General features: G+C 33.6%; 1 pseudogene; it reads left to right on the top strand.

Moving 5' to 3' along the window:
- Positions 1–1,004: 1,004 nt before the first annotated feature.
- LOC102586533 (beta-fructofuranosidase, insoluble isoenzyme 1-like) lies at positions 1,005–5,198 on the top strand (annotated as a pseudogene).
- Positions 5,199–15,268: the final 10,070 nt, after the last annotated feature.

Below are 15,268 nucleotides of genomic sequence, written 5' to 3'. Positions count from 1 at the left end.
TTAGTTTGCGGGTACTCGCCTCCACAACCTCATCATATGATGCAAGTACTCCCCTCCATACTATTCATTATATAATGCGGGTACTCGCCTCCACATTGTTTCATAGGGATCATGGGTACTCGCCTCCATGTCCATTCATCATAATAAGAACGGCGGGACTCACCTCTTGTTCAATTCTAAGGAGTATGGGAATCACCTCATATCCTTCCATATGGAGGTCAAGGGTAATTACCTCTAGCCTCATCAACTACATAATCTTTCAGCCTAAATTCATTTTAAATGAGCAATCCTTTCAAACCTAGAATCATTCATGTGACAAAACATTTCACATTCATACATTCATAATTAAGAAATTTATGTGGGAAGTATCCATTCCTCAACAATAACATCAATTACCAACAATTCATATCATATGCCTTACTCTCAAAGCCCTAGATCTCATGATCATCATCTAAGCTTCATTCTTAAGCAATTCTTATCATAATTCATCAATCCTATAAGGACAAGCCTAAATCCACAAAGTTTCCCTTCACTGCATCAACCCAATTATATCAATTCTAGGTTATAATTATGGAATAGGCATGGGTACATGTAATTTTACTCTAAAAACATGTAATTATAATAATTCTATCATAAACAATCACAATCCACACAATTGGATCCATAATCAACATAACCCACAACAATTGAAGAAACCCTAGCTAGAATTGGGGAATTCTTTATCAAATTGGAAGAGTTCTAGGGGACTCCATGGATGGAAGATATCCAAGGATGAAAATCTATCATACCTTGATTACAATTCCCTCAAAAGCTTGAAGATTGGGAGACTTTCTCTTGGCCTAGCTCCAATTGCTTCTTTTTCTTCCAACCTCTAGAGAGAGAATATTTGAGAGTATTTTCTTTTAGGTTTTGAGTGAATGAGGGGTTTTCGGGGTTAAAAATCCTTATATAGGTATTTTAGACTTAGGCAAAATGACACCACATTGATTTATTTAAAACCGGAAATGACCCAATTTTCCCTAAAAATAACTGACAGGTGACCACCTATGGACCCAGTCAACGGACCGTGGTCTGACCCACGGCCCATCCTGGTGAGCCGTGGTTCGTGGTCAGAAACTAAGAATTTGGGGTCTCGACCTACAGACCCCAACCACGGACCGTGGTCTAACCAACGGCCCGTTGGTCAGTTCGTGGGTCAGGATCATCAGGTTTCCCTTGGGACGGCCAACCATAGACCACACCTACGGTTTGTGGTCCACTCCACGGTCCGTGGATGACCGATGTGGTTCAACTACTGCAGCACTTGGAATGCTGCAATTTGCCCTTTTTAGATATGGGGTGTTACACTACTTGAAAGCATGCTTGCTGATTCCTAGAATTTGCCTTGTTAGTCTAATTGTCTAACCTTGGTGAATGCAAGAAATGATCTTGGAAAAAATCTTTTAGAGGGAACCCAAATTTCCTATCTTTTGTGACAACCTTGTGAGTGTGTGCTACCATCTTGGCACCATTTGAGCCTAAACTATTTGTTGTCAACCTTGTTGAAACCTCTTGAACCAAATATGTCCCCAACTTGTCACTCATAAATCCTTTTCTAAGAATTGGTTTGTTTGAATAGCTAACTTAGGCCAAAAGCTTAAGTTGGGGGTAAAAATAAAAGAGAAGAGAAACTCAAGTGGAAGTAAGGAAAGGAGAGTGAGACTCAACCTTGAAGTTTGTTGTAAAAAGAAGTAACTCCTCGCTATAAAAAAATGAGGAAAAGAAATTGTATGTGAGCAAAAACTTGAAAATGAAATGAAAAAGAAGGTTGTGATGAAATAAAAGGGGTGGTGTCCAATAAATTGAATGAAAAATAGAGATTTGATTCTCCAAGTGAAGAGAATGAAAAGAACTTGCGAAGAGGTGAAAACGAGTACAACAATGCTTTGAAAACGTGAAGATTAGTTAAAATTTTATTTAGAACTGGATATCATTTTCAGCCTCCTAAGCACTGGATTAATCTCTCTAATTGTCTCTCCTATTTGCTTATGAGAAAAAACACAAGATCTCGTAGGAATACCCGATGATTTTAAATGTTTTAATTTGTGTCTCAAATTGATATTTGTTTTGTATTATTTTATGTTTGGATAATTATATATATTCATATCCTGAGGTGGATTTATTAGTATTAACACATGAGTTTACATAAAATATGAAGGTAAAAGAACATGCCCTCTTCTTCTATCCTGAATAATGAGTAGTGAGAATGTTTTCACCAGGCTATCATCATCATTATTATTTTCATCCGGCTTTTGGTATCTATATTGAATTTTGATTACATACGGATTTGTATAGAAAATGAGTACTTACTACTTCACCACAATCATGTTGGTGACTTATTTATATTTGCTTCTCCATATGTATTTTTATTTATATATTTTATGTTAGTTCTATTCACATAATAAGATATATATAGTAATATAATATATTCTTTTAATATTTGTATATGATCGTTATTCATGATTACACCAATAAATAGATGTTGACATATGTCTCAACAAACATGGTTATCACAAAAAATATAATTAAATAATATTCATCTTAATATATCACTTAATCATGATAAAAAAAAAATAGTATAATTTGATATAACTGACGCAAATAAGTTTTTATCTCCTCTTAAATAATCATGAACATAATATATGTGCAACTTACTACACTTTGTGATTAGTTAGTAATATGATATAAATTTTCTATTTAATATATTTATTTTGTGTCCTTGTATAATATTTTATTTATTTTCTTATATTAGAACCTGTTTTCAATTGCATTGAAATGTCTTTACTAATCATTTTTAATTTAATTCCATTTTATAGTGTGGTCTTGGTCGGATGGTCCGAACAACAACATTAAATCCCACTAGTAAGATCAAGTTTTGTATTTAATATAGTTTTCACTAAAATTTAGCTAAAATCTCAATTCATTTATATTAGTTTGGTTATTGCCTTTTTATTATTTTAATAGGTCTAATGTATTACAATGGAATCTATCACCTATTTTACCAGTACAATCCAAATGGAGCAGTATGAGGCAATATTGTTTGAGCTCATTCAGTGTTTATTGACATGATTAACTAGATCAATTTAGAGACCATAATTTATTCATCGGAGGTGTTTGAAAAATATGGTACTTGGTCCGGATCAACCACTATTCTTTCGTGAAATAAGCATGTTGTCCTATACACTGGAATAGTGGATGACAAAGAAACTCAAGTACAAAATTATGCAATATCAGCTAACTTGTTTGATCCATTTCTCCGTAAGTGGATCAAGCTTGATAATAACCCATTAATAGTTGTGGACGAAAGCATCAACAAGACCAAATTTGGTGATCCAACTATAGCTTGGTTAGGTCAAGATTGGCGTTGGAGAATGATTGTTGGCAGCTTTAGAAAAATGATAAACGATTAGCAATATTGTATCGGAGTAGGGACTTCATGAAATGGACCAAAGCCGCTCACTCCATTCATCTACTAAGATTGGAAACTGGGAATGTGTTGATTTATTTCCAATATCATTGGAGAAAACAAATGGTTTGAACACATCGTTTAATGACGACAAAATTACAAATGTTATGAAAGTCAGTCTGGATATTACCAAATTTGACTACTACACCATTGGAACCTATGACACAAAAAAAGATAGATACGTCCCGGATGATACAATGATCAATGGATGACATGGATTGAGACTGTATTATGGTAATTTTTATGCATTTCAGACCTTTTATGATCCTAGCAAGAATAAAAAAAAATTGTAGGGATACAAATGAATATGACGTTTTCCCAACAGATTCCATCAACAAAAATTGGTCTGGAATTCAGGCTATTCCTCATAAATTATGGATTGATCTTAGTGACAAACATTTGATTCAATTAATGACCGGTTGAAGAATTGGAAATGTTAAGAAAGCAAAAGATCGAGCTAAGAAATTATAAATTAAACAAGGGAGAAAATGTGGAAGTTCAAGGAATCACATCTGCACAGGTTTGATTTTTTTTTAATTATTATTTAAAAGAATAAATATATATTTTTTATGAATTATTATGACACATAATAAGTTACATGTTTGAGTCATGTAAACAACCACTAAAATTTATGTTAGAACATCCTACAATATCATTTTCCTGGACATGTGACTATTTCTCAAATTTACAATAATGTAAGATGTTTTATGATCTGAAGTGGTTTTTTGTATGAAATTATATGACAAGAAAAATATAGAGCTAATTTGTGAGTGTTAATATGATGACAGGTTGATGTTGAAGTTACATTTTCCTTTTCAAGCTTGGAAAATGCAGAATAATTTGATCCTAGTTGGGCTGATCTTTATGCCCGTGATGTATGTGCTATTAGGGGTTTGATAGTTCATGGTGGACTTGGTCCATTTGGACTCCTAACACTGTCTTCTGAAAACTTGGAAGAGTATACATCTGTATTTTTCATAGTTTCTAAGACCCAAGATAAATACAAGGTTCTCAAGTATTTTGATGCCTCAAGGTTTATCTTTTGATCAAAATTTTTTATCAACAAGTATTGTAGTGAGATCCCTCCCCTTAAACATGAGAGATCTCAGATTTAAATTTTAAAAATGAAAAAATACTCATAGAAAATTCCTTGCCTATTTAACAGATCTTATGTGATGCGGATTTAAGTTACTTGGGACAATGAATTCTAGATATCAAATAATTATAAACATAAAAAATGTTGTTATCCTTATGATTTTGCAATAACATACAATTGCCATTTTATTTTATTTTATTTTAATTTGATACGTCTAGCGTTAGAAAACATACAAAGATGTATAAACCATCTTTTGCTGGATATGTTGATATAAATTTAACCGATGAAAGATTGTCGCTACTGAGTTTGGTAAGCTTTCTTTGGTAATTTTTTCATATCAAATGCACTCAAAACTCATAATTTCAACTCATTTTTCTGTTGTGTTGTGTTGTGTTGACAATTGATTGATTTCTTTTCCAGACCGATCACTCCATTGTTGAAAGTTTTGGTGATGGTGGAAAGACATGCATTACATCAAGAGTTTATCCAGCTTTAGCCACCTATGGTGACACACATTTGTTTGCTTTCAACAATGGTACTAAGACAATCAAAATTGAGACTCTTGATGTCTGGAACATGGGTAAATCCGAGAGATAGATTTAAAACATAAGTGCTTTCAATTTTTCTTTCTCTTTCTGTGTTGGCCTTTTTTTGGACTAGAACTTGTACAAATTTGCTATGTCTAGTAAACCTTGAATAAAATATTCATCTTTTCTATTAAACAAAATTGATGACTCTTAATATAGAATGCAATTATCTTTCTACTAAGTTCTTATTTCATATCAAAGTATACAAGTATTTACTTATTCCTTGTGTATATATATGAATTGTAGACAAATAAATGACTTATATACATGTAACTCAATGCAATGAAGTCGAGAATTTCTCCAGCTAGGAGGAAAGGATTGAGATGGATGGCATATTTACAATTAATATTTGGTTTGAACTCTGAAGTTAAGTCCATATGCCTATTTTACTATTTAGGTCTAGTTTGTTTAATCCTTGGATGAAAAGTTTTGCTAGAGAAAAAAAAAATAAGATTGAAAGGAAAAGGAATATATAAATGTTGGAGCCAAAATTATTCTCATTTTAAAGTACATAAACATTATACAAAAAATTTACACAAAATCCAAAGTACATAAACATTATACAAAATATTTACACAAATTCCAAAGTACATAAATATTATACAAAATATTATACAATCTTGTAGACACTTGTTATGCCTTTCAAACAAAAAAAATGGTAGAATCTCAGAACTACAAACTCTTTGTGGAAACACTTAATGAAAGTCAAGTACTTCCACAATATGCACCCTACCAAAGTTCAATGGAGTAGAGGACAACCTCAAAGCTGTAAAACACTTTGTATCATAAAGAAAGAGGTGGATAAAAACATCATGTGAAACGTAGGAATAGGAGATGTGGATTTTTGGTATGACAATTGGACTAAACTTGATCCTTTATATCTCATGTCTCCTGAAAATGAACCCCAACAAAAAATCAGTGTCAAGGATGTCTACAATGATGGAATTTGGGAATAGGACAAGTTGCATTTCAAAGAGATGAAGACACTAAAGATAAGATTAGAAAGCTCAATGTTATTTTGAATAATAATAAGAGAGACAAAGTCATTTGGATCCCTAACACCGATGGTAACTTCACTATCAAATCCTCCTAGAAGACTTTTACACAGAAGAATAATAGTAATAGTTTCATGGCATAAAGATATCCCCTTTAAAACCTCTTTCCTCAACTAGAGAGCAATCAAAGATAAAATTGCCCACTAATGAAAGAGTATCCAGATTTGGGATTCAGATTGACCCTATTGCTATTGTTGTAACTACAATAATATGGATCCCATCATAGAAGACATTAATCACATGCTAAAAGAATTTGGAGTTTTTTTGCAGGTTCACTTGAAATTGAACACACTAGTAGGAGCTACAAAACGATGTTACTCAACTAGTGAAACTACCAATCCCACAACATCTTTGCAACCTATATAACCAAGATTCTTCCTCTAATCATAGTGTGGGAGCTATGAAAATCAAGATGTAGTAAGAAGTTTGAAAACTTTAGGGTATCCTTTCATAGAACCAAAAGTAATGTTTTAAATACTCTCGTGCATGTTCTAAAAATAATTTTAGAAGAGCTAACCGAGGAGAGGAATGGAGCACAACATGCAAAGCTTGCGAAGCAGTCATTGAACAGAGAATTTCAAGAGTTGTCAAATAGATCAAAACTCCCCCTCACACTGTTAAGTTGAATAGTGGTGTGAGTTGTTTACTTGATATATGTGATGGAAAAAACAGAGATGAGAAGAAAAACGTGGACTCTATTCAATTCGCAAAAATATTAATCATGCCTCTGAAGTACATCAAGTGAACTCTTTAAATAGATTCTTACTCATGGAAAAAATTACGTAGCAATCCACTAACTCCTACGATTACTTAACTACTAAAAAACTCAAAAGATTCTCCTAACTCTATTCAACAACCTAGTTATTTGCTAAAGACTCACTCAGCTAAAACACTAGCTAACAACTGAAAGAGAAAAAACAATAACTAACAATCCCTCCCTTAAACTGAAAGTCACACTATCAGTTTAACATGCTTGCATCAGACAACTTGTTTTAAATGTGATTTTCCAAAGTGCAAACACCAAGTAATTTTTTGAACTTTAGGAAGGATGCTAACTTGGGAGATTTGGTAAACACATCAACAATCTGATTTTCACTTCTGCAGAAGATGAGATCAATTACTCCATCTTTTGTGAGGTCCCTTAAGAAATGAAATTTGACATCAATATGTCTACTTCACCCATGCTGAACAACATTTTTGGAGAGCTTTATTGCTGAACAACTGTCACAATAAATGGTAGTAGAGCCATTCTGCTTGAATTGAATTTCTTCAAGAACCTTGCGCATCCAAATTGCTTGACAGGCACATGCTGCTGCCACAAATTCAGCTTCTATAGTTCATAAAGTCACAATTGATTGCTTTCATGAAGGCCATGAAATTGCTCCCAACCCCATCACTAGACGTACTCTTTCGATCATCCAAATCTCAAGCATAATCACTATCAGTAAATACAGACCGTAATTAGTAGTTCCTTGCAAGTATCAAAAAATTCTCCTTGCGGCTAGAAGATGCGTCTCTTTGGGACTTTCCATGTATCTGCTAATAAGACTTACAACATGTATAATATCAGGCCTTGTGGACGTTAAATACATCAAACTTCCCACTATTTGCTTGTAAAGACTGTTGTCAACTCTTCTTCCTCCGGGTTCTTTAGTGAGCTTCGAACCGAACTCAGTGGGACTGCTAGCAGAGTTGCAACTCTTCATCTGAAACCTGTCCAAAATCTCTTGAGCATACTTCTTTTGTGTGATGAAAATCCCATCAACAGATTGAACAACTTCAATGCCAAGAAAATAATGCATCATTCTAGTATTCATCATATCAAATTCCACCATCATGGACTTCTTAAAACTTTCAACCATAGAGATGTTATTTCCGGTGTAAATTAAACTATCCACTTATAAACAAACAATAAGCATTTTTTCTTTATCATCATTCTTTGTAAAGAGTGTGTGCTCATATGGACATTTCTTAAATCCCTCCTTAGAAAAAAAAGCATTTATACGACTATACCTAACTCGTGGAGCTTTTTTTTAGTACATACAATGCCTTCTTTAATTTACACATCTTATGTTCTTCTCCAACCTTGACATAACCAGGAGGTTGATCAAAAAATTAAATACATGTTCATCCAAGTCTCCATGTAAGAAGGCTGAGACGTCCATTTGAAAAATGGGCCAAGAGTGTTGAGCTGCCAAAGCTATCACTAATCTGATAGTTTCAAGTCGTGCCACCGGAGCAAAAACTTCTCTGTAGTCCACACTGAACTCTTACTTATAGCCTTTTTCTACTAAGCGTTCTTTGTGCTGCTCGACTGTACCTTTATTTTTCATCTTTTTCTTGTATATCCACTTGACTCTGATTGTCTTAAGCCCTTTTGGAAGCTCAGTCAACTCCCAAGTATCATTTCTATCAATTGTTGTCATTTCTTCATCCATTGCCATTTGGCATTTTGCATCTTTAACAGCTTCTTCAAAGCTGGTAGGATCACTTTCTGAAAATAGGGCAAAATGATGAGTGGATCTTCCGATTGATCAATTCCAGTTACCTTAAAATCTACCATCCATGCGGGTCTCTTTTTTTTTATCATTGAGGTCGCTCCACTTCTTGTGTAGGAACTGAAATTGGTGATTGAACTTGTTCTAAATTTGCCAACTGTTATGTCTCCTCTAGTTGCAGCATTTCCTTTTCAAAAGCAACAAGAAGAAGCTGTTGATCTCCTTTGTCCTTCCATGACCAGGTAGCATCATCATAAAAAATTACATCACGGCTAATGACAATTTTCTTGGTGTTAGGATTATACAACTTATAAGCCTTTGATTACTATCACCAAGAAAAATGCATTTTTCTCGTTTATCATCTAGCTTGATCCTTTTCTGACATGGAACATGAGCATAAGCTATACATCCGAAGATTTTGAAATAGTCGACACTTGGTTTCTGATGGCTCCATGCCTCCTCTGGAGTCATAATTTGAATAGAGAAAGTTGGACTTCTGTTTAAAATGTGAATACTCCAATCAACAGCTTCTGGTCAAAAACTTTTTGAGACACCGCTCCTTGTCAAAATGCTGCACACCATATTGAGGATTGTGCGATTCTTCCGCTCACAAACACCATTTTGCTGAGGTGTGTAAGTTGTTGTAAGTTGCCTCTTGATTCCATTTTCCTCACAAAAATTTGTAAATTCTTGAGAATTTAACTCTCCTCCACGATTAGTACAAAGAACTTTCAATGGACTACCATCTTCTTTCTCAACAAGTACTTTAAAACGTTTAAAAATGTCAAACGCTTCAGACTTTTCTTGAAAAAAATACACCCATGTTTTCCGACTAAAGTCATCTATGAAGGTTAGGAAGTACCTTTTACCACCATTGGAATTCAGATTTATTAGCCCATAAAGATCTGAGTGCACTAATTCCAGCAACGCCTTTGCTCTCCTAGATTTGCCTTGTGGAAATGGACTGCGAGGTTGTTTTCTAACAACACAACTTTCACAAGTTCCTGAAGGAGCTGCAATTTGAGGAAGATTGTTCACCATTTTATTTTGATGTATCATTCTCAGTCTTTTAAAATTAAGGTGCCCATAACGGAAATGCCACAACTAGGCATCATCTTTCACTTTGCAGAAAAACAAGATTTTGTAGAGTTGTGAAGATGTAATGGGAACAAGCAATTTGACATGTTAATATGAACGATCAACCCCAAATGAGAATCTCCTATCTTACACACTCCACCTTTGATATTAATTTTATATTCATCTTCTTGAAGTTTCCTAGCACTTAATAAATTTGTCTTCAAAGCAGGAACATAAAACACATCACTTATGGTATGAATAGAGTTATTTTTGGTTGAGACTTGTACCTTCCCTTTTTCATGGCAGAGACCACTAAGTTATCTCCAAATCTCACAGTACCTCGAAAAGTTTCATCCAACTTTGAGAATTCCTCCTTTTGCCAGACATGTGATTACTGCAGCCGATATCGAGATACCATAAATTAGTGGAAACTTTCTCTTTGGAATGCCATCATAAGTGAAACCTCTTCTTCTTCCTTCGTTTGTGCAAAATTAGATTCCTCTCCACCCAACTGATTTGTAATGACCGAATTTGTGGCATCTGTGACATTCAACTTTAGACTTGTCACATGACTTTGAGTTGTAGCCACCCTGCCTCTTTCCTCTGCCTTGATTATTATGGTATTGACGTTGTTGACGATTTCCATGATAAGCACTATTGCCTCAGCCTCTACCTCTGCCTCTAGCATTACCTCTGTTGTACCCTTGTCCTCCGAAACGATCATCTGTTAAGGAGCTCAATGCCACCTCCTCCTTTTCTTGTTGAGTAATTTGTTTATCATGGATCAACAAAGAGCTTTGTAATTCATCAATTGAAAGTGTATCAATATCATGAGATTCTTCAATACAACAAACGACGAAGTTAAATGTTGGTGTCATTGTTTGAAGAATCTTTTCAACAATTGTAACTTCATTTGACTTGTCATCGTGGATCCGCATCTTGTTGACGAATGTCATCACTCGTGAAAATTAGTCATGACTCTCCAGATTTCATTTGAAGAGTTTCGAACTCCGAACGAAGTGCTTGAAGCTGTTGCCTCTTTGCCCTTGTTAATTCTTGATGTTTCTTCTTCATAGAGTTCCAAATTTGCTTAGAAGTGTCTTTAGAAAGAATAGTTTCCAAGATTGAACGATCAATTGCTTGGAAAAAGTAATTAATCGCCTTGAGGTCCTTCAACCTTGCTGCCTGTGCTTCTGCTCTTTGTGCGTCTGACACTGATGTGCCTTCTGCTAGTTTTGGTATGCCATCCGCAACCACTTGCCAATACTCATTTGATCTTAGAAAATTCTCCATCAACATGCTCCAATGGTCATAGTGACCATCAAAGCGAGGAATGGATGCATGCACAAAGTTTTCTGAAGCCATAGGTTCACGTTGTTGCTGTAATTTTTCTTATGCATTTCTCTCACAAAAGTTAAAAGGTTTTAACCTGGCTCTGATACCACTGATGGAAAAAACAGAGATGAGAAGAAAAACGTGGACTCTATTCAATTGGCAAAATATTAATCGTGCCTCTGAAGTACATCAACTGAACTCTTTAAATAGAGTTTTACTCACGAAAAAAATAACGTAGCAAAACACTAACTCCTACGATTACTCAACTACTAACAAACTCAAAAGATTCTCCTACTTCTATTCAACAATCTACTTATTTTCTAAAGACTCGGTCAACTAAAACACTAGCTAACAACTGAAAGAGAAAAAATAATAACTAACAATATGTGGAGGAGGAGGAGTAGTTAGAAACAACAAAGAAAGTATTATTTTTGCTTACTCTATACCACTGGGACCAAGAACATCTCTAACATTGCAAAGGCGGCTTCAATATTGTTTGGCATAAAATATTGTGTAAATAATGAACATAGTGTTATCATACTAGAAACTGACTCTGTCATTATTACCAAATGCATTATAAGGAGATGTAAAGTTCCTTGGAGAATTAATTATAAACATCATCAATGAGATACAAGAGTTAGTTATAGAGCATGGATGTGAAATCAATCATTGTTTTGAAAAGCCAATAGACCTGCTGATAAGTTAACAAGCATGAGCCATAATTTTGAGTCAATCCATGTCTTCAAATCTTATGACGATCTTTCCAGTCAATCAAAGAGACTAGTTAATGTGGACATATGAGATATGCATTCTTTCAGAATCAAAAAGAACAAACCATCCAATATTAACTATGATCCTCCATAGTTTTTGTTTTATATAGTCACACTTTTGGCTTGGAATAGCTTAGTTAACTCCCCTCAATGATAATGTAAAAAATTTGGTATGTCAAACTCAACTTGTAAGTTTTTGGACATCTTCAATAATCAGTGAAGCTTTTGAAAAAAAAAGTTGGGCCTATCTTTTTCCTTTTACTATATATTAAACACTTGTATTTTACTTTTTTTTTTCACACATACTCGGTGATTTTCTTTGAGAGAAGTATGAAAAACACCTCTAAACTTAGGCTGAATTATTAGTTCCTTCCTCGAACTATTGATAGCTTTAAAAACACCCCTCTACTTGACTAATTAAACTTAAATACACCTCTAGAAAATTTCTCTAAAAAAAAGTTAGCTACAAATCATCATAGAAATTAAGTGGAAGACAATAAACAAATTTCATGCTGCAATAACAACTTATGAATGTACCTTGCTATATGAATTATCTTCATTTATAATTTATATTTCAATTTGAGAGGAATTAGACTCTACTTGTGAAATTACATTGGTATATTGTTGTTGTTTTAATTTGAGAGGATTCGTAACAAAAGGTATAAGTGATTTCTTTATTTAATTAGTATAAAAAAATATGTTTCATGAGTAAACACATTTTTTTCTCTATTATGGTTCCAACCGTACACCTATTCTCTTCCTTATTTTTTTCTAAGTATCTTATAAGATGTGATATCATTTAGAAATTTAAATTACCAGAGAAAATATTTTAAATTTATATTCGTTGATCTATTAAGTATTTCATTTAATCATGTGTGATCGTCATATCTTATGTTATGATAAATTAGTATAATTGTTTTACCCTATAAAATTTTCGACTTTAGAGATAAAACATATGGCCCAGTTAAAATTATAGGAGAAAAATTAGCCAATTTTTTTCCCCAAAACAGATAAATCTTAGATTAACTTTTAGTTCTTGAATTTATATAACAATATCAGCCTTATTTTTTACTATTCTATTGGTTGAGTATATCTTCCTATATTTAAAATAACAATCTCATACTTATTTTTCGCTATTCTGTTGGTTGATTCTATCTCTATGTTTTTCTTTATAAATACTTTTCCCATCTTTTCAAATTCTTCATCAGATATTTCTCAATCTAAGTTAGATTAAAAATGAAGAATTTTTTCCGTCAAAATGGAATTCTTAAGAAAGAGTTGTCTTTATGTTTTTTTAATTTGTGGTATTTTATTTTTTTTGCAGTAATGAAGCTAATGCTTCACATCAAGAATTTAGGTGGTTACAAGTCTCTTTGTTGATATGGTTTATGAGAGCATGAAATCGTTTTTGATGTGAGGGCACTTAAATGCTTTTGTTGAACCATGGTTTTGCATTACTAGAGAGCATGAATGAGTTTGAGCTTGTATTGATACCGGCTAGTCATCATTTGAAGCTTCTTGAGCATGATTGAGATATTGCATATACTTTTTAGTAGTCTTGTGGTAACACTTGCATGTTATCTTACATTAAGAACTGTTGTAGACACTCTTGTTGAACTAACTAATTGTGTTCTTTAAAAGTTTAAGTTGGGGGTGTTGATGAGTGGTAGATTTCAACTCATTTGAAGTCTTTTTAGTTCAACAAGTAGTGTCCTCAATGCCTATTTAAGTCCTATTTTGATGATATTTTGATGTTTTCCAGCTATGAAAGCTAAAGGACAAAGCAAATATGAATACATGCAAAAGAGACCAAAAATATTTAAAGGAGTACAAACTTCCAATTAGTAGTCGCCTAACAAAAAGGGCGGATCGCCCATTTGGCCTAACCTCTCCAAGTTGACAGTGTTCACAATTTAAAAAATTTAAGGCACGTCGGCAGATTAAAGTTGAAATGGCGTTTCACCGAAGTAAATTGGTCAAACTAGAAGTTCCATCGCCAAAGGTGGCAGACTCCTGAGTATAAAAAAAAAAGTTAAATAGGCAAATAGGATGGTAATCACTGATCTGCCAAATGTGAAAGGTTAAGTCAATCGCGTTCGTCAATTGAGGTTCAAACACCCAAAGCCTGAAGTAAAAGAAATGCGAGCTAAAGAGAAAATTGTGATTCGACGAACGTGTTAGGCAAGCCCGACTAATGTCGCCGAACATGTCGTGCATGAAATTTTGGGCTAATTTTGGGGAAACTATAAATAGCCAAACAAAAAAAATATAGAGAAAATAGAAATTTTGGATGTTTTGATGATGCAGAAAACAAATTAAATAAAATAGGCTTCTTAGTTTTAGGGTTTTTCAAACACACTTGTAATTGACAATTGAGGGTTGAAATTGAAGTGGGTGTTGATGATATTGCTTAATATCAACACATTTATGGCTGGTAACATCATAGGTATAATTTTTTTTATTTTTACGATGCTTGGCTAAAACCCCAAATATAGGGGGTGTGATTATGGGGTTAAGTGTTAATTTAATTTTGAGGGTCTTGTGATTTCTATTTTATTACTGTTCATCCATGAATTTAGGTTATTTAGCATGGGGTTAATTCATCGGTTAAGGTTGAAAACTTAATCCTAGCATAGATCTTCAATTGATGCTCAAAATTGAAGTGGATAAATAACTTGATGCATGCAATTTAGGTTTGATTTCTATGGTTTGCTCGAAAGAGAAATTGTGGTTCAATTCTAGTTGTCAAATCTGCTCGAAAGAGAGATTTCTGAAAGGTAGTGTGTTGATTTGAAATTCACATAGATGAGACCTATAGGAGATTCTATGATATGATGCTATGAGATTGAAAGAAGAAAGATCCAGTCTATCCATGAATGACATCACTATAGAGCAAGACAATTACCCCTACGTGATATTAATTTCAAATCCCCGCACCCCTAGATTGCTTGTTAGTTACTTAATTTTCTGAAATTCTTGTTTAATTGTGATTATTGATTACCAAACCCTTTTCGTAAATTTGGTGGAATCATCCAACCACTCGTTTTTACTACTACAAATGAATGACTTTACAATCCAAGTTTCTTGATAGAATTCTTTGAGCTATATCATTCTTTGTGGGATTTGACCTAGACCTTTTGTTGAGTATTTTTATTGACGACGACCGCTTACTCTTTTAACTGGTTTTAAAAAGTAGTTTGAGTGTTATCAATTAACACAAGCACATTTATTTTTATAAATTTTGATTGTGTTTTTGAGATAATGTGTAGCTAAATTTCATAACTAGGATTGTAGGAACCATGATAAAATTGTCGATGTAATTTAATGTAAAAAGTGATTCTTGAA

Source organism: Solanum tuberosum, unplaced genomic scaffold (assembly GCF_000226075.1).
Source record: "Solanum tuberosum cultivar DM 1-3 516 R44 unplaced genomic scaffold, SolTub_3.0 scf00012, whole genome shotgun sequence".
Lineage (NCBI taxonomy): Eukaryota > Viridiplantae > Streptophyta > Magnoliopsida > Solanales > Solanaceae > Solanum > Solanum tuberosum.
This window is presented reverse-complemented; position numbering and strand designations above follow the sequence as displayed.